Raw genomic sequence first — 19,035 nt, forward strand, 5'->3', positions numbered from 1 at the left:
CATCCTTTGCAGTGGGATATGGAGGTCTCATTAGGTCCATTCCGGGTGTTGCACAACCATGTTGTTCTAAGACGTTTCCATCACAGAGACACCGGCGCTCCTCATCGCTCACTGCTCTGTCCCTCGCCCAGTCCCTGCAACCGCTGCTCTGCTCTCTGTCTCCGCCACTTCACCTCGACTTGGATTTTCCTCTGCCTGGAATCCTACAATATGGCCTTCTGTGTGTGTCTGCAGAATATAAGCGTGATTCCCCTCTTTGCAAACATTGTTATACAAATAACATTTTATTACATAGGAACGTTCCTGAAAGAACAAAGATCACGGGAAGCCCCCAAATGAACTATTTTCATTCTGAGCTAGGTTTCCCATTTAGAAGCATGCCTTGAAAAGCAGAAACCATGAGAGAAATGTCTGGGTCCATGAGACACCTTTACATGCTTTCATTTTTCTGGATAGTCTACGTTTCAACTATTCTAATGGGCATATTATCAAGTATTAAAATTATATCTTCAATATTCTCATTTCTTGCTAACAAGTTAGGTCATAAAAGAGTTCTTTAGGCTTTATCCAGACTATGTTTATTTAGTAAATAATGATTTAAAGATGAAAAAATTAATAATCCCCTAATTATAGGGGGCATCCTTCTTCTCTGCCTTACCCTCTAAGTGTAGTGTGTGTGTGTGTGTTTGTGCGTTGCGCACATGTGCGCACATGTATGTGGCAGAGTGTGGCGGGGAAGGTTCCGGGGCTATCTCTTGTTCTTCCTTATGTCCCCACAGTGGACAGACACTGTCGCTCTTGGGCATTCTCAGTGACAGCATTCAGGAAACTCCTCTGTTGAACAACTAATTCATTTCCAGTTATTTGACTCTCAAAATGTAAGTGATAAGCATGTCTGTGCCATAAATGTATGTTTCTTTAGGAATGATTCCTGTAAACATCAACACTGGAACACGCTTTACCCACATTTTTAGGGGACTGGCTGCTGGCTCCTTTATGCTGTCTGCATTAGGGAGAAGCATTGCTTTGGAAAGGAGGGATCCAGGACTCTATAGATGAGACCTGAAATCATGAGGAGGACAAGCCAGCAGTGATGACGTCGGGGCCCTGGGAGTGACCATAGAGCATTGGGGAGGCTGCCCACAGCGCCCTCATATGTCCTCTCCCAGATGCTCCCCTGCCCCGTGTCCTGGAACACACCTCACCCATGCCCTGTCTGGTGACTCGCTCCAGCCACTCCAGCCCCCCGGGCTCAATCACCCAGACTCTCACTGGCGCAACCAGACCCTGCTCCAGGCCAGCAGAGGGGCACAGGCCAGGCCACTCCTCTCGGCTTGCTCCCTGTCCTTCCTGGCTGAACCCCATCCTCTCAGGGACGAACCTCCAAGGACAGTGCCGGTCAGTGGGTGACAGACAAGTGTTCATGCAGATGGAGTTTTAGTGGCAACAGCAAGAGCCACATGAACTGTGTGAGCAAGAGAGGCCTTTACAATGCACATCGGCTGCTCATGGAAGCTGCAGGATGGACAGAGCCTCAACCAGGGCCTTTGGCACTGGACAGAGCTCATCCACACCCTCAGGATCTTCTGGCTGTGACCCCCTGACCCTGCCAACTCCAACCTTGGTATCCCTCAAGTTAAGCTTGTGTGAGAGAGGGGGCCGGGCTTCCTGCTGACACCCCTCCTCTCCCACAAAGTCGGGTAAGGGGGAGTTTCCTTGATCTGACGCTCTAATAGAGGTCGTCGTCAGTAACTCCTGTCTTGTCCGCCAGAAGATGGAGCTAACCAGGCACACAAGATAGATCCTCAGAGAGAGGACATTTGGGGCTCTCCCTGCAGGAAGAGAGAGAAACACCAGCGAGTGGGACTCAGTGAGAAAGGGGAGCTCTGAGCACTAGGGGAGGGGCTGCCGTGGGCTGTGCGCTGCCTTACTGGTCAGGGGCTCAGGCTTCGTGTTGGCTTGCAGGGAGTGCCCAGGCTTCATCCCACCAACAGGTCCATCAAAAACCAAACTGACCTCCATCAAACATTTTCAACCCCAGCCACGAAAAGGCTCTGGGGCTCTGGCAGTCAAGGAGGCCTAAGACGCTATGTACCAATGGTTCCACAGTGGGGGAAGAGTGGGACAGGCGTGATGGAACTGGGGGCAGCTCATTTCCCTGGTTTGGGGAGAAAGAGCCCCATCACAAGGCACCCCAATATTTGGTCTAAAAACAGGTGGCAGCACAGCGGGCTCCAGCTTGCCAGTCTCCACACGGAGGACTGTCCATGTCCAGGACACTAGCTCTGGGGGACGTCGTGCCCCAGGGCTGGCCTGGGTCTGATGGGTGAGCACCAGTGTAGTGGGATCCCATACTGGCGGGCAGGAAGGCTTTCTGGAAGGACGACTGGGTCAGGGGAGTCTGGATTGGCAGGCTGAAGGGACACAGTAGGGCAGAGGCCCAGAGCCCACGACGGCAACGTGCTCCCAGGGGGCTACTCTGAGCAGGTCAAGCTGAGGATTACTGAGTATCTTTTGAGAGCATAAATCATGACAGTCAATCCCCCTAACAAGCCCATGAGGAAGGGCAAAATGCTGTCTCTGTTGGACTCCGAAGGAAACCAAGGCTTTAAGAACCTGCCCCTCTCCATGCTCCCCATTGAGTCATAGGCAGGATTTGAACGCAGGGCTTGCCAGGCTTGTGGGCCCGACCTCACAAGAAGGTTGCGTCCAGATGCTTCAGAAGGGACTTCTCAACTCTGAGGTTCCATGAGCCTTTGTACCCAGGGAGAACCCTCCTTCTTCCCAGACACAGGCTGGCTGGGACTGGGAGAGTCCTCAGTGCCAAGGCACAGCGTCGTCAGACAACAGACCCAGGCTAAGCCCCAGTCAGAGGTGGCACCACTGTCCCTTGACTTCAGGGAGGTCTCCAGGCCGGGGGTTGGATGTGGAATTTTGTTTCCAGCAAAACAGACTGCCCAACAACAGGGACGTTTTTTTCCAGCTGAAAACATCTCCCTGTTGAGAGAACATTCCTGGAGAGGTGACTGGCTGTAAACACATCCCTCAGTCAGTCTGCGTCACGGCTGACTTTTAAGAGAATGGATTCTGCCGCGGGGTAGGGCAGCAAAGACCACAGGCTGAGGGCTACGGAGTAGATGCCGGACAGCTGGGGAGTCCCCGGGCTGCCTAGTTTGAAGATGTCACTCACGTAGCTGCTGGCATCTCTCCTTGCTGATAAGTGCTTTTCAGTGTTTTGAAGATTCTCTCTGTGCGTGTGATGTTCTGTCATCGGGCTCCACTATGTCCATATGTGGACTTATCTGTATCTATACTGCTTAAGACCTTGTGTGTCCCTTCAGTCTAAATGCTCACCTTTGCTTTCTCTTTGCTTTGCTTTTCATCATTGTAACTATATCTTACATTCAAAAGAGTGCTTAGACCGTGTGAGTAAGGAAACCAGTCCCTGTGAATCCACCACCAAATTAAGAGCCAAACCTTCTCCGGTATCTTAGAAGCCCTTGTGTGCTTTTCTCTGATCACACCCCTTTCCTCCCTACGAGAGGTACACATCACATGAATTTTAAGTCAGTAATTTCCTTCTTTTGCTTAAAGGGTGCAAGGGTCTAACACAATTTTATGTGTTTCTACACATTTTTTTAATTTTATGTATTATTCTACTTGGTATTATTGGAATCCTATATTCTCTATTCTTCTATGACTTGCTTTTTTTCGTTCACCATTTAGCTTTTGAGCTACATCCTTATTAATGCATGCAGTTCTAGTGCACTTATTTTAAGCAAGTATATGGACTTCCATTATATAAACCTCCCAGCAAATAAATGCTTGTAGAGTGAGTGGACAAGTGAATATACTTAACTTCACACATTGCCCCACTTTTGACAACCGAATTTTGCTCTCTCGTGTGATCTTTTCCCAACCGTGGCCTCCAGCACAACTCCTCCATCTTGCCCAGCCCCGTTCCTCAACTGGCATCTGACCCAGCTTCTCTCCACTATAATAAATCCCTGAGCTTTATTTCATTTTAAATCAAAGTTACACTTCTTTGGGCAATCTTTGTGATTAATCAATGAGCTAGTCAATTACTTTTAAAAGAAGACTGTAAGGAGCATGTGACTAGGTGCCTATCTAGCAAGATATCCCCAGCGGATGGACTCATCTACTAGAATACATCAAATATTAAGGACCCCCACTCCACTGGTAGCTTTCACCTTGAAAGCTCTTCCTTCTATTGAGCTGAAACTCCCTCCCAGCACATGCACCTTGGATGGTTATTCTGCATCCTAAGGACACAGTCAAGGAACCTATCCCCACTTCAACTCATCTACTCAAATGCCTGTGAAGTATAAGGAGACCCTTTTGTCCCACTTCCCTCTATACACACTCAACCCAACTCAAGATCTTCCCTTTTCTGTGTTCACAATTTTTTCTTCCTTTTGTCATTTCTTATTTAATAGGATTTCTAAGTTCTCTCAGTTGGCTGATCACTGTCCTCTGAACTCCCTCCTATCAATATGACATATGATATGATCTCAGGAAATGATTCCCCTGTCCCCTGTTCCCAAGTCTCATGACTTGCAGCATTTATAGCCTGTATCAGTGCCTTGTGACACATGGTAGACTATTTTAGATGTAAACATACACAAGAAACAGTGGAACACCAAGTAATTCCTCTATAGCCACACCTTGGACATCCTGTGCAGTATATAGATCTGGGGAAGAAACAAGCATTAGAAAATCCTAAAAGTTCTATGCTGAACAGCCACGATGATGTTCAGGCTCCCTGTTCTAGGTGAATTTGCTCTCTAATAAAAATTATTTGAAAGGAGATGAAAAGTAAGAAAAACCTGATAAAATAAACAAAAGCCTACAAAATAAAAATACAAAGAATGCTACCTAGTGATTTCCCTGAGCTCTGCAGCTTTGCAGCCCTCTCTGATCAGTGAACTTGAGAGGGATGAGCTGTTCGTGATGGCCTTCTAGGGGAGGGGCTCTTGCCCTGATCCTCAGGTGGACTTCCCCTGGTGCAACTGCAGCTGGCCCAAGCAGCAGAGACGGGCTCTGGGTTCCAGCAAGTGCCGCTGTTTTACTCCCTGAAGGCTTGCAGCACCAATGGCTGAGGTGACTGTCACCGCACCCTGCTCCCTACCCCAGAGCTGAAAATTCACACCCAGCTCTTCAGTGAGCCCGCACAGAAAAAAACATTCCACCGTTCTTATCTCCTCGGATTCTGTCAGAACTCTGCGTTCACCCTGCCAGGGATGAGGCATTTTTATCTCAGGCACGTGACTGAGTTCCAATTCCATTTTTTTGTTTTTTTTTGTTGTTGTTGTTTTTAAAGATTTTATTTATTTATGTGAGAGAGAGACAGAGAGAAAGAGAGCACGAAAGCGGAGAAGAGGGAGAAGCAGACTCTCCATGGAGCTGCGAGCCTGACGTGGGACTCGATCACAGGAATCCGGGATCATGACCTGAGCTGAAGGCAGTTGCTTAACCAGCAGAGCCACCCAGGAGGCCCAAACTCCAGTTTCTATGGATTCCAGTGACACAGACCAACAATGAAGATCAAGGAACTTAAGGGTTGTCCAAGTGCTCTCTGATGTTTCTTTATCTGGTCCCCAAAGAGATGGACAAATTTATACAATGGGACAAACAAGTAAATAAACAAACGAGATCATTGGAGTCAAGGGAAAAAATGGGCAGGAAAATGTGATAAAATGTGCAGTTGCCCAAGATCCTGTACTAAGATGGAGGGGGTGAAATTGGGTGTTTGGGGTGGGCATGGGTGAAGGGGAGAGAATTCAGGGGTGGTGGGGAGGCAGGACGGCAGGGCTGGTGCTGAGTGGCTGCTGGGGAAGGCAGAGGCTGTTGGGGCTAGGAGGACGCTCAGGCTTCCAGCTTGGGCAACTGAGAACAGTGGAGCAGGAGCCCCGGGCTCAGGGCAAACCATGAGTTCATTTGGGACATGTAGTATTTGAGGTGACCCTAATATTCCTATGGAGCTTCATAGATGGGTCTGGACGGCGCATGCAAATTTTAACGCGAATGATAATTGCAGTGCTGTGGCGATGTGTGGGATCCGAGGGAGGCGACAGGAAGACCAGAGAAGAGCGCCCAGGGCAGCACCCAGCATCTCCTCCTAGAACGCATTCCTGTCAGCCGCCGTCTCCCCATGCAGGGCTTACCACGAACCGCTAACTCCCATGGCAACTTCTGCGAAAATGGCCTCGCTTCCATTTCTGCCATTCTGTGTTATAATTGCTCTTCACATCTGCCTCTCTCACACTCTGTCCTCTGTCGTTTAAAAAAAAAATGCTAAATGCGGCGGCAGCTGTGGTTGGACGTGGACCTGAAACCTACGGCTCTTGGAGAAGGAATGAGCAAGTCGAGCGGATGATTGGAATCTGTGGATGCTGGGGGATCAGCAGGCAGGCCACCTGGCTGCCTCCGAAAGGCTCCGTAGATGTCATTAATGTAATTTCTGAGAAAGCCAGGAATCCATAAGGACGCTTTCGTTTGCAAGAATTTGGGAGGTAAGGGTCATAAAATTTCATAAAAATTTTCAACAAAATGAAAAGAACAAACAAAAATCACTAGATGTATCTCCCCGGAGAGTACAGAGTGTATGTCTGTTCCTCTAGTAATATTTGTGAGTTTCTTGATGGCAGGTAGTGTATTTAAGACAACTGTGTGTTCAACACGGAACAGCAATGACAATGTGAGGGAGCCTTTACTCAGCACTTACTGTGTAGCGGGTGTTGTTCTAAGCTCACTCCAGTCTACCAATCTGCGAGACATATGTTGCTGTGTACTCCCATCTTATACCTGAGGAGCCTGGGGCATAGACGGGTTACGTGGATCTCAGCTCATTATTTAGTAGGTGGCTGAGCAGGGATTCGAGCCCCATACCTGGGACATGGTAGACACTGGATAAATGTTTGTTGAACAAATGAATGAATGAGTAAACATCTTGAGCTTCCAAAACTTGGAGCCTATATCTCTGTTGGTCCATAAGGCCCTGGGGAGCTCTCCCAGTCAACTCTGAAGCTGGCTCTCTACTGGTAGAGGGCAGGGAGGGATCAAGGAAAGGCCGTAGTAGGATCACTCCGGACTGGCAGGCGGCAGTTGTAATAAACAAAGGGAATTTACATACAATGCTTGCCTCAAGCAGCAGCAACCGGACCACCTGTTAAATGTTTCTACGTGCAGGTGTTCTCAGCAGCATGTCACCATCTCAAGGTTCTGTCCTCAGAGCATCCCCAGGAGCAGGAAAGGTGAGAAGAGCACACATTCCAAGGACAGGGTTGGGGTGGGGAGCCTGAGGTCGCCTGCCTCCAGCTCAGCAGTCAACTTGTTTTCAGGTCTTCTGGATGACCTTCCCCAGCAGTCTCTCATTACTGAAATCTCACCACTTAAGTCTTGGCTCAAAGTTCCCTTTGTCTGGGAGGCCACCTGATGTTCTGCCGCATGCCTTTTATCCCACAGCACTTTGGGAGTCCACCCGGAGTTTCATTCCTGTGATCACTCAGTGAGCAGCTCACATGTGTCCATGAACAACAACGGTGCTATCTGTATCCCCCTTTGGGCTTAGTAGGGCTAGTGGGTGCTTAGTAAATGTTTATTGACTTGAACGAAATTGAAGTTGTCATAGGAGCCAAGGTATGTATTGGGAGGAATTTAGAGCAGCCAGAACACGAAGATCATTAGAAATGGAGCCCAAGAGGCTAGTGACCTTGGCGGGTGATGAGTGGCTGAGATCTGAGAAGTAACAGGGTGGCAGGAGGACCACAGACAGCTCCTGTCCTTGTGAGGGAAAGAAAGGTGAGCGAAAGAAAGCCTTCTCTCTATTAGTGAAGTGCGTTGGGCTCAATATTCAATATTCAGCCTGTGCTCTGAAATGTGTATTTCCATTAACAGTTGCTCTCCAGGGAGCCACGGTTCCTGAGCTCAGAGCAGAAGTTGAGAGGTTTGTATGGTGTTCCTTTAATAAGGTTTGATGTTGGTTGAAAATTCATGAGCGCGTGGTGTCTTCCACTGTTCTGAGCTCCTTACAAATATCAGCTTCTTCTTTAGTCCTTTTGACAACCATCAGAGGAGGGTGCTTTCATCACGGTCACCGTCATTTGCATTTTGCAGTTGAGAAAGCTGAGGCACACAGAGAGGTTGGGTGATTAGCACAAGGCCACACAGTTTCGAGGGGCAGACTCAAGAAGGCATCCCAGACATTCTGCCTCTGGAGTCCCTGCTCTTAGCTATAATACTTTGCAGGGGTGCCTTGGTGGCTCAGTGGGTGAAGCCACTGTCTTCGGCTTAGGTCATGATCTCAGGGTCCTGGGATCAAGCCCCATATCGGGCTCTCTGCTCAGTGGGGAACCTGCTTCCCCCCACCCCTCAGCCTGCCTCTCTGCCTACTTGTGATCTCTCTCTCTGTCAAATAAATACATTTAAAAAAATGCTTTGCCACTTCTCTAGATTCACCACACGAAAAGATAGCCTATCCCTCGAGTCTACATTTTCCTTGTCACGGTGACTGCTAATAAAATGTACACTGGCTGCTTCAGAGGTCTCAGTGGCCCCCCAGAGAGCTAGTTTTATTAAGCCGATTTAAGGAGCAGTTGGAGCACACAGGCCAGGCTGTCTAAGGCAGTGTGCCCATGCTGTCCTCCGGGCTTGCAGACCCTGTGGCAGCACGAGCGTGGAACAAGCTGCTGTGTGAAGCTGCTGGTTCCCGGGCTTCTGTTTCATGCCCCTGGCATCAGGTATCATGAATTCTCAGAAAGCAGATGGTGAGCTCTGTGTCACTGTTGCTGTCGGCGACATCCAGGGGTTTGCTAAGGATATTTGGTCTGAAGAGGTGAAGGAAGAGAAAACAAAGATTGAGAGTAAGAAAGAGCAGAGCCCAGTTACATGAGATTTACATGAGGAAAAATATGAGAGAATGTCCAGATTTCAAAGAATCTTCTTTACAAATACTTTAGCACTGTGCTGAGATCTTAGGTGACACACGTTGGGTCTGAATATTTACATTTTTCAGACTTTGGTTGAATAGTATTTTTCTTAAGCATCCCTGGGAATCCTTAAGGTTGTACCCGTGAGCAATCAAATTCGGGAGTAGATGCTCTGATTCTCACCGCCATGGCAACCGTGAGCATCGCAGGAGGGGCTTTCTCCAGGAGTCCACACATTGGCTCTGAGGCAAGAATTATTCTTCTCAGGCATGCCCTTGCACGGTGCATTCTGTTCCGTACAGCTGGCTGCACCTGCCAAACAAAGAAGGGATGTTCTTCTAAAACTCAGGTGACCGGCGAGGGGATGAGTTCATCGGCCACCACTGACCCTGTGTGCTAGGCGCTCCCTCTGCCATGGTCTGATTCAAAAGACAAACTCAATGGGTTCGTCCCTGTGGGAAAATTGAACTTCTTCAAACCTCAGTTTTTTAGTCTGTAAAATGGGGAGAGTTCTAACAATGGCCTCATGGAGAAGGGGAATGCACCTTGTCCTATCATGGGGCCAGGAATGAGGACATGCTCGGGAAGGGGTACCAACACTGTGGGCTCCTGGTTCTATGGCACAAGGAGCCTGAGAAAACAACAAGAAAATATAAAATGCTTCGGTGTCTGAACTGCACACTTTTGCAGTGAATCCTGTAATCTTGGATTCGAGGCAGTATCCCCTACTTGCCAGCTGATCTCACGTATGCGAGATGACAGAATTAATACATATGTGTCGATCACAGTCCTCGGTGCAAGAGATGCAATCATGAGTTTCCTTGGCCCGGACACTGAAGGAAATGACAGATGAGTGAGGAATTCATAGCTAGAAGGCAGAGACTTCTAGGGGGACCTTTATGCTTTCTATACTCCGGCACTGACTCCCAGGACACAGAAGGACCTCAGTGAATATTTCCTGATGATGCGGGGAAGGGAATAACACAGTGGGTTTGGGATCTCTTGTTGAAAGATAGTCTTCCACAATTTACTTTTCTTAGCTTTTTTGTTTTGTTTGGAAGTCTCAAATCACCACATCTCAAACTATTCTGTTTTTCGAACAGGTTATCTTTCCTGATTGCCAGCATCTATTTAAATGTAGTTGGGGTTAAGAGAGGAAAAGTAAAAAGCTGGGAAAAAGGCCTGTGATCCCTACAGGGCCTTTTGCTCCTGTGGATGTTGGAGTAATGACAGATTTGCTTCAGGGCCCAGGGGGCCACACCCCTGAGGCACTGTGCAGGTTTGGGCTCAGGGAGGACATCAATCACCTGGTTGGTTTGCATTAGAGAATAGCTTGGCCTAGCCTGCCACCTACCGGTCAAACTTGTACTTATAGGTTTGTTACGTTTTTTTGGTCCTCACTTGCACACAGGTACATAGACAGTACTCATGATTGTTTTTAATTAAAAAAAAAAAATCAAGTTTCTCCCCATTACCATCCAGCTCTCATGTCTGGTCACTCCCATCGCCTAGGTGCTGAGAACTGGCAAGCCTTGTCCGTCCTTCCTTCCTTCCTTCCCCTGACTTACCATTCACCTTCCTGGGCAGGCTGCCCAGGGAGAGTCACTGCCCCCCCCCTCCAGTTCCTTTCTTTTGCACTCTGTTTCCTCCTGTTCACTTTCCAACACCAAGCTGCAGCATCTCTCCCAGCTGACGACCACGTTCAAGAACAGAGCCTAGTATTCTGATGATCTAAGATCTAAGTAAAACATTGCCTCCAGACCCTCCGACCAACTTGGTTCCTCTCCAACTGTTAAACCGCCTTCAGGGAAGGTATTTCCAAAGGCCTTCCAGGAACTTATTGCCATGGCTTACATTCCTGGAGCTGTGGCAAAGCCCTCGTTTAAAAATGATCCTCACCAGAGCCTTTGAAGACAGGGTGGGTGGGGAGTTGGGGGAGGTACAAGTCTCTGGAGGGGGGGGCGTAGTCACATTTATTTTCTCTATAGCAACATGGATGCATGCGACAAACACTCTCACCTACCACTCGGGAAGGACGTGTTCACACACAGATTTGAGTAAAGGAGGAGGAGGGAGGGCAGTACAAGGATCAACTCTCATACGTTTAAAAGAAAATTAGTCTCCCATGAAAAGAATCAGTCACACTACACACATCAATATGGGTGAATATCACAGACCTAAGACTGAAAGTCGACACACAGAGTACCCGGTGTGTGATTCCACTGACACCAGGTTCAAAACCAGAAACATAAACCTAGGGATCTGGGTATTGCTTCCTTCTGGTCAGGGGGCACAGGTGGGGTGGCCTGGGCATGGGGAAGTGTGCAAAAAACCCCCCTGCAGTCAGGATTATCACTGAGAAGCATCCTTAGGGGCCATTTGTTGTGTAGCCCTAAGGTCAGTTTCACTCCCCAGAAACCTGCGCTCTGGGGAGAGGTCACTTGGGCAGACCCTGTGCGTGGAAGTCCTGGGGCCCGAGTTGGGGTGTGTGAGCCATGAGGGCAAAGGGCGGAGAGGAGAAGGAAGGAGTTATCAAGAGATCTCATTCGGGTCCTTTAATTTTTAAATTATTTTAAGAGATCTCCCCCCCTTGCCCCAGGCATCACTATTTTATTTTTGCATGTCAGAAAGAAACTTTATTTATAGTGGCCTCATAATATTCTGTGAGTAGACATCACTTTCTTTTCCTTATTTTTTAAAATTAACATATATTATTATCCCCAGGGGTACAGGTCTATGAATCACCAGGTTTACACACTTCCCAGCACTCACCATAGCACATACCCTCTCCAATGTCTATGATCTCACCACCCTCTCCTGAACCCCCTCGCCCCCCCAACCCCAGCCTGGCAACCCTCAGTTTGTTTTGTGAGATTAAGAGTCTCTTATGGCTTGTTTCCCTCCCGATCCCATCTTGTTTCATTTATTCTTTTCCTGCCCCCCCACCCCCCATGTTGCTTCTCAACTTCCTCATATCAGGGAGATCATATGATAGTTGGCAGACATCAGTTTTTAAAATGACAATAGTGTCCTGCTTCAGGGAGGCAGCTGTGTGGCTGCCTTCCTGGAAGTGCTCACATGGGAACGGGTTGAGAGGGCCCCACTCAGAACCTGAGATCCTCTGAGATGCCAACAGCTTAGCATCTGATTTAGTGTCTCTGGAGCTCGGCTTGGAGAAAACTGGCTCTAGGAATCGTCAGCTCATTTTCCAGGACGTGAAAGGCCTTGCAGCGTGTCTGGAATGCTCTCCAGCTGGCCCACCCCCCAGGCTGGGCAGCCCAAGTGAGGCAGTCCTGTAAACTTCCCTTCATCAGCATGCTGGCTACAGAACTAAGGCCAGGGCAGAAGCCAAGAGCTTTCTATTGATGCTTCAGGGTGACATTCTGAATTGGTGCTTCAGGGTGACATTCTGAAGGGCCACAGCGCTTACTCACTTCTGGTTATCACGGAGCGGTAATGCTTCAAACTGCCAGGGGACAGTCAGAGATAAACGCAGGCCAGTCGCAGACTGAGTGGCGTCCAGGACACGTTTCATGTGTTGCGGATTTCCTTTCCTTTCCTTTCTTTTCTTTAAAAAAAAAAAAAAAAGTACAATAATGTATTATTTTTTGACCTGGAAATAAGTATGCAAGAATAAAAAGAAAAAAAAATCCCCTAAATCTCAGGGCACGAGGATCTTACTCATGTGCTGCTCTTTGCTTTTTCCCCCTTCTCTGTACTTGATGGCAGAAGGAGCAGAAAACAGAAGACAGACAGTCCAGGTTTGGGGGGTTACTGTGTCCTGGGAGAACAGATTAAGGAGGGCCTTCACACTCCTCGATTTCCCAAGGACGTTCAGCGGGGTGGGGGTGAGGGTGGATTTGGGGGTGCATCTGCATGTAGGTTAATTTCTGATGCCAGTGTGAAAGGTAAAGGTTGCGTCCAACCACAATTACCTTTGAAATTCCCTCCAGTCTCTCGTCAAGCTCACCGAGCTGCTTTTAGGTAAAGAATTCTGCAGAATAATTCTAATACACACAGAAATGTGAGAACAACGGAACTCCACAGGATGAAATAACTCGGGAAAATCAGCAGATTAAAAAATGGAAACAGTGCGCCCCAAGCGGTGAGCTCGAGGCAGAGCAGCAGCGTCCTTCCAGCCCCGGGACAGGAGCAGCCCGCGACGTGGCCGCCACCTGCTGGCCCAGAGTCCCCTTGCCAGCCCCAGAGGGCTGCGCCTCCCAGAAGCGCAGGTAACCCAGCCATGCGACTCCAGGGTCCTTGTGGGGACAGATGGCCCCGCTGCGTTTTACCTCCTTGGCGCTAGCTAAATTAGAGAGGCTGAGCTATGCAGAGAAACACCTTCGGGAAGTGCACGCAGAGAGGGGCAATAAAACACTTCTGGGCTATGTGTGCTGTTTATTTAGCAGTTTGGAAGGTGAAAAACACATCAGACTAAATCACGTTTCCTCCACATTTTTATCTTGCTCGATTTTATTACTATCTTTAGGCTTTAGAACACCTGGTTCGTTTTCCTTAGATACAATGTAAATTCGAAGTCGGGTGGGAGACGATCTCTGCGGAAAACAACTGACTCATTGTCGACCACCTCCCGGCAGGGCTGCGGGTCCTCATTCTGGAGGCAGCCTATATGGACCCGTTCCTGGCCAGAGCTCCGCTGTCACAACTTATCATGCCCCCGAGATGCTGGGAATGGCCAGCGATAAGGCTGGGGCAGGCCAGGGAAGCTGACTGCAGGGAAGGGGGTGGTGCCGAGCACTTAGAGGGTGGCTGGGCCTGGGCCGGTCTGGGGCTTCCCCAGCACAGCCCACCTGATCACCCCTTCTGAGTTCACCAGCTGCTCCCTTCTCATTTCTCCACAGAAAGACTAGCTGGCGATGAGGGAGAAAGTAAGAGACCTGTTCTGGCTTTTGCTTTCCTTCCCCATGGGCCCTGGGGTGAGGCATGGAAGCGGGAGAGAGCGGGAGCTGAGTTGGAAAGTTCTAGAAAGCTGATTTCCTAACTGAGACAGGGCGGCTGATAGGAAAACCTGACAAACCAAGGAAGTTTGGACAACAGATTATGAATCCCCAAATGGAGTGCACTCAGGAAGTGGCTCCCGGCCAGTGAGCAGGGCTGCAGGGGACAGCCTGGAGGAGGGCCCTCCTGGAGCCTGGAGCCCTCCCTTCCCTCCAGGGCCCTGTGTGTGGGCTGACTCTGCTCACCCTGCATGAGCCTGTAGTCAGGACAGGCTTTGCCCCGAGTTTTGCAGAGCTCTGTTTCTGTAGTCTAAGCCATCAGTTGTCATTATATCCTGAGAGGGGTACTCTGACCGGTGTGGTTCAGGAGTCCCCTGGGTCCCCTCTGGGCCAGAGTGGTGGTGAGCATGGCCCCATGGAGGAGCCAGGGCCATGTGTGTGCTTGTGCCATCGGTCACCTCACTCCACGACAACGCCAATGTCAGTGTGGACATGGACCTGGCCTTACTGAGCAGCCTTGGAGAAGCTTCTGATGGCCGGTGAGCCTCCACGTCATGGCCTCGCCGGCTGGTCCATCACACTATAAGCAAGCAAGAGCTGTTGGCTTCCTGTCCGGGGACTGGGGCAGCACAGGGTGGGCTTGAAGCCAGAACCAGCCCTCCACCTTTCAACCAGTCCCTGCTCCATGCAGAGAGCCCTCGAACGATAGTGCACAGAAGCTAGAGTTTCTTAAGATTTGCTGAGGAAGAAACGTAATACCCTCTGACAGAGCCAAGTCCCTCATCAACCCTACAGTCCCCAGGACCCAAACCCAGCCCTTGGGTGGCAGCGGGGGACCCACCAACAGTCCCTTTATTTTTAAATCTGTATTGTTTGAGAATTTAAACATGCAACATGTGTTCAAACCAGTTTCTGTTCCTGCAAAACGTGTTCTCAGCTGAGGACAGAGTTCCTGCTGGGGCCGATCTGCAGGGCCCTGTGAACCCTAAAAGTACCCAATCACGATGAGTGACTGTTGACCTCCCGGGATGACTGTGAACATCCCGTCACCTCCTGTTCCACGAACACCCTTCTAAGGGATTCTCCTGCTGCTTCCTTCATCCACTGCAAGCTAGAGGTTATCAAGACGCTGGCTTTTATAGAGTTAGGCAAGTGCCGAACACTGTTCTAGCAGAAGCAGATACGTCACCTGTCACCTGTCAGCTCAGCCTCCAGAGATGACCCCCGGTTTATATTTTGGGTGCCTGTTCTCCATCGTCTTCCCAGGCCCTCGTGCTCCTATGTTTGATAGGCAGCCGACATCCAGGAAAAAGTGGTGTCGCAGGCCCTTGGGAAAGGCCATTTAAACAGCACGGCATGGCTCACCAAGTTCAGTGCTTGCAATAATCACCTGGAGAACTTGTAAAACAGATTCCCAGAGCCACGCCAGGAATTCTGCATTCCACGGGTGCTGAGGGGGGTGGCCTGCCTCGCCCAGCCCAACTGCTTCCCAGTCCTCCCTGCCTCTTTGACCTCTGCTTCCCAAAGAGGCCAGGTTTGACCTCCTCTGGGCCTTCCCTGAGCAGGAGGGAAAGAGCGTTCTAGCTACCTACCCGAGCAGGAGTCCTGCCCCGAGTGGGGAGTGGGGGTCTGTCCTGCACTGCCTCTTCCTGGCCCCATGACCTTGGCCAGTCACTTACTTCCCCAAGCCCTGCTTCCTCCCTGACGTAAGAGCCGTCACTGTGCCTTCCCCGCAGAATGCTGGCTAGATGAGGATATAGTGGGGTTAGCGGCCATGGGTCTTGGGTTGGCCCCTCGTGTGAGAGCCTCAGGGGCTGACGGAAGAACCATGGCTCGGGGCATGGTGGATTCTGTGTGAGCTCCAGGCACTTAGGATTCCCCATCTATGAAGTATGGAATGGTGGGCACGAACCTCATGGGTCCGAGGTACCAGTTCCATGAAACAATGTGTGTAGAGAGCTGAGGAGAAGCCTAGCCCATCTTATGTGAATCATTGTTTGCACTGCTTCTTAGCTCAGTGCTGTGCTCCATAACCAGTCTTTTTATTTTAAAATCTGTGTCGCTACAAGGTTCAAGCATGCGCAAACAGACTAGTCCAAGGTCCCCTTTTATACCCTTCTCCCCAATTCAACAATTTGTCAAGTTTTGCCTCCTGACCACCTTTTCCTTTTCCTGGCTGGCGTCAGGCTCAGGTCTGCTCTGGGGTTTCAGAAGCAGGGTCAGAGGTGGGAGCCCCGGGGCAGGTGTCTGGGCCGTGGGGTGGGGGAATAGCTCAGAGCAGCAGTTGCTGGGAGAAGGATCTGGAATCACCAGAAAGGGAGGGCAGAGTGAGCAGCCTGTGGGGTTTCTGTGGTTCCTAGTGACTAAAGCATGAATGTGAGTTCAAAACAAGCAAACCCAGATATGCTTCTCCGTATACATGAGACTCCGCAGTCATCCCGAACAGCTTGGTGCTGCCAATTCCAAGTACTCCCCATCAGGGTTGCTTCTGGCTCTCAACGAAATGATAGCTTTCATAGATCCTCAGCCCTGTGGTTTCCCCTGTATCATAGCCCAGGGCTCACCACATGGTCCTTGGGCCTCGGCACAAGGGGGGCGATTCTGCATCTCCAGGCATGGGATCTTGGCTGGATCAAGACGCCCCTACCCGCCCCCCACCGGGTCTTTTCTGTTTCTTTGGAGTGGAGATCAGTGAGGACAGCCTTCACTACCCAGATTTGCCAGTTTGGGGCTCAAGGGATTGGTTACGAGGATTTCCAGCTACCAAAATGTTGTCGCACCTTTTCATTGGGAGCACAAGGGGTGACGTGAGAGGTGCAGAGGGCTTGGGCCGATTCATGGGTCCCAAGAAGGGCAGATGCTACACATGGCAGGCACCTTCCTGACAAACTGGGGGCAGCGAGGCTGCTGATGGGGCGGGTGTGGTGATGGCCCAGAGCCCAGGATGTGGGGCCTCAGTGGGTTGTTGGGCTGTGATTATGGGCAAACAACCTTAACTCTCTTTCCATAAAAGAGCCATACTACTCCTGCCTCGCTGGTCAAAGAAGCCAAATCCATACTTTTATCCAAAGAGTTGAGAAGCAGACGCCTACCCCGTTTGGGACTACATCCCTCTCACCACTGCCCCCCACCCCCACCCCGCAAGAGGGAAATTTCCAGATGATTCATAAATTTTTATGCTTTCTACTGAGAATGTTCTCCCGAGACACTTAGTAAAAATGACATTAGCATTAAGTAGCTTTTAGGACTTTACTGATGTTAGGAAGAACATATATGGGGAGATATAATTAATCTAGTCTAGTGTCATTAGAAAAAGAGAGAGGAGGGTAGGACAGTGGGGCCCATGGCAGGGACGTCCTTTCCCGGGAGAGCAGGCCTGTTGAGGAGGGCGGACTGAGCCCACCCAGAGACCTCTGCCTCACACAGGGCAACAGGATTCCACCTGGACTTCTGTTCATGCTTCCCTCCCTCTCAGAGCCTCCAGACCAAAGAGTGAGTTTGAATTTTGTGGCACATATCACACATTATCAGTAATCAACTCCCCGTTCCTCCAGATGCCTCTGGCAGGAAGGAGAGCTTGAGAACTACCTATAAATAAATATTAAGAATTTTATGTTACCCAGATGGCCCTATGCTTTCTATAAACTCTTATAATTCTTAGGCTAACCCTATGAGATAGGAACGATAGTTCCCCCGGATGATGCAACTGAGGCCCAGGGAGGTTCAAGGCCAGCCTGGGGTCACACATCTAGTGACCACCTTGCTACCACGTCCACCTTCCTTTCCTCTTACCCTCCTCGGCCACTGCCCTGGGCTCTGTGTGCCTAGAAACTGTAATGTAAGATTTCTCATTCTCCCCACTGCCGTGATGGTGAGTCAAGGAGATGTTTCAGGACCATCCCTTCTGTCCCTTCTGTCTCCCAGGACATCCCATCTCTTGGCCCTCACGATACTGGATACCTGCCCGACACCAGGCTCTGGAGGCCTCCAAGAGGTAGCACGTCCCATGTGGGCCCTCCAGGCCACCAGTGAGGACTCTGGGGCCAAAGGCAAGGAACCACCAGGAGTAGAAATCTGGGATTGCAAACAAGGGCAAGGGAGGCAGCCTTGCCTCCTGAACTTCAACAAGTGTTCCTGGAGGGATGATAAGACAGGAGATAGTGGAGAATTGATGGGGAGCAGGGTGTCAGAAGGGGGCGGGGGCCTGGGGAGATTTGAACAGCTTGTTCCCTGGCATCCCCAGCAAAAGCAAACAGCCATTCCTGCGGCCCCACTGAATGATTAGCCAGGTACGGAACCTGGAGGTCTCTCTGGAAGCCCAGGGCGCTGGCTTCCCCCTGCTAGGCTTGGCTCGGGGCACAGGAGGCCTAAGGCAACGCACACGTGCAGGCATTGTGCCGTCTGGAGTGGAGGAAGAATGAGGACACCGTGGGAAAGAGGCCTGGGTGGGCCGGGACAGAGAGAGTGCGTTCGTTTCTGTTATTCTGGTTCCTGGATCGGCTCCTGAGGACAGGTAACATGAGTGCCCTGTGGGCTTGGAGCCTGTGGTGCCCACCAACAAGTGAGGCCGGGCTCAGAAGTAAAGAGGCGCCTTGATTGTTAACGCTAATATTTTAGCAAATATTCCCTAAGTGTCCACTGTTGCAAAACACAGAGCTGGGCTCTCTGGGGTGTGAGCCCGCCCTGTTTTGCATCCGTTCCCCAGGGAGGAGGCCTGCCTGCAGAGTGTTAAGTGAGGACCGGAGTCAGAGGTGGGACTTGGAGGCACTAAGGGAGCTGGACCTCAGGGTCAGCTTGGGGATCCAGTGGGCTGCCACCTGCACCAGGAACAAGGTGGGATCCCTCAGGAACCGGCTTCCACCTCTGCCACGGCTGTCCGTCCCGCCTCCCATGTTCTCACAGCCCAGGGGCTCCCGGAAGAGAGTTGGGGAGTGAAACTGACCAGGGCAGTGACAAGGCTCCCCAGCAATGGGGCTTTCCCTGGGTCCACTTCTGTGCCAGGAGCCCACTTACCCACTGCGATCAGGAGCACCTTTCTGCTTCTGGAACTTTGTGAAGGTGAAGGGCAAAGGCAAAGGGCAGAATAGCCCTCTCCCTGCCCCTGAAATTCTTCACATTTCACATCGGGT

The 19,035-nt window shown here is 50.3% G+C and overlaps 2 protein-coding genes across 4 annotated transcripts in view; both read right to left on the reverse strand.

Annotated features, from left to right (window-relative positions):
- Positions 1–19,035, reverse strand: part of MTMR6 (myotubularin related protein 6) — an 821,484-nt gene that overhangs the window by 527,325 nt on the left and 275,124 nt on the right. The window lies entirely within an intron of this gene.
- LOC309848517 (ral guanine nucleotide dissociation stimulator-like) overlaps positions 1–19,035 on the reverse strand; it is a 729,203-nt gene that overhangs the window by 425,468 nt on the left and 284,700 nt on the right. The gene's annotated exons all lie outside the window — the stretch shown is intronic.

Source organism: Mustela nivalis (genome assembly GCF_964662115.1).
Source record: "Mustela nivalis genome assembly, chromosome: 15".
NCBI classification, from domain to species: Eukaryota; Metazoa; Chordata; class Mammalia; order Carnivora; family Mustelidae; genus Mustela; species Mustela nivalis.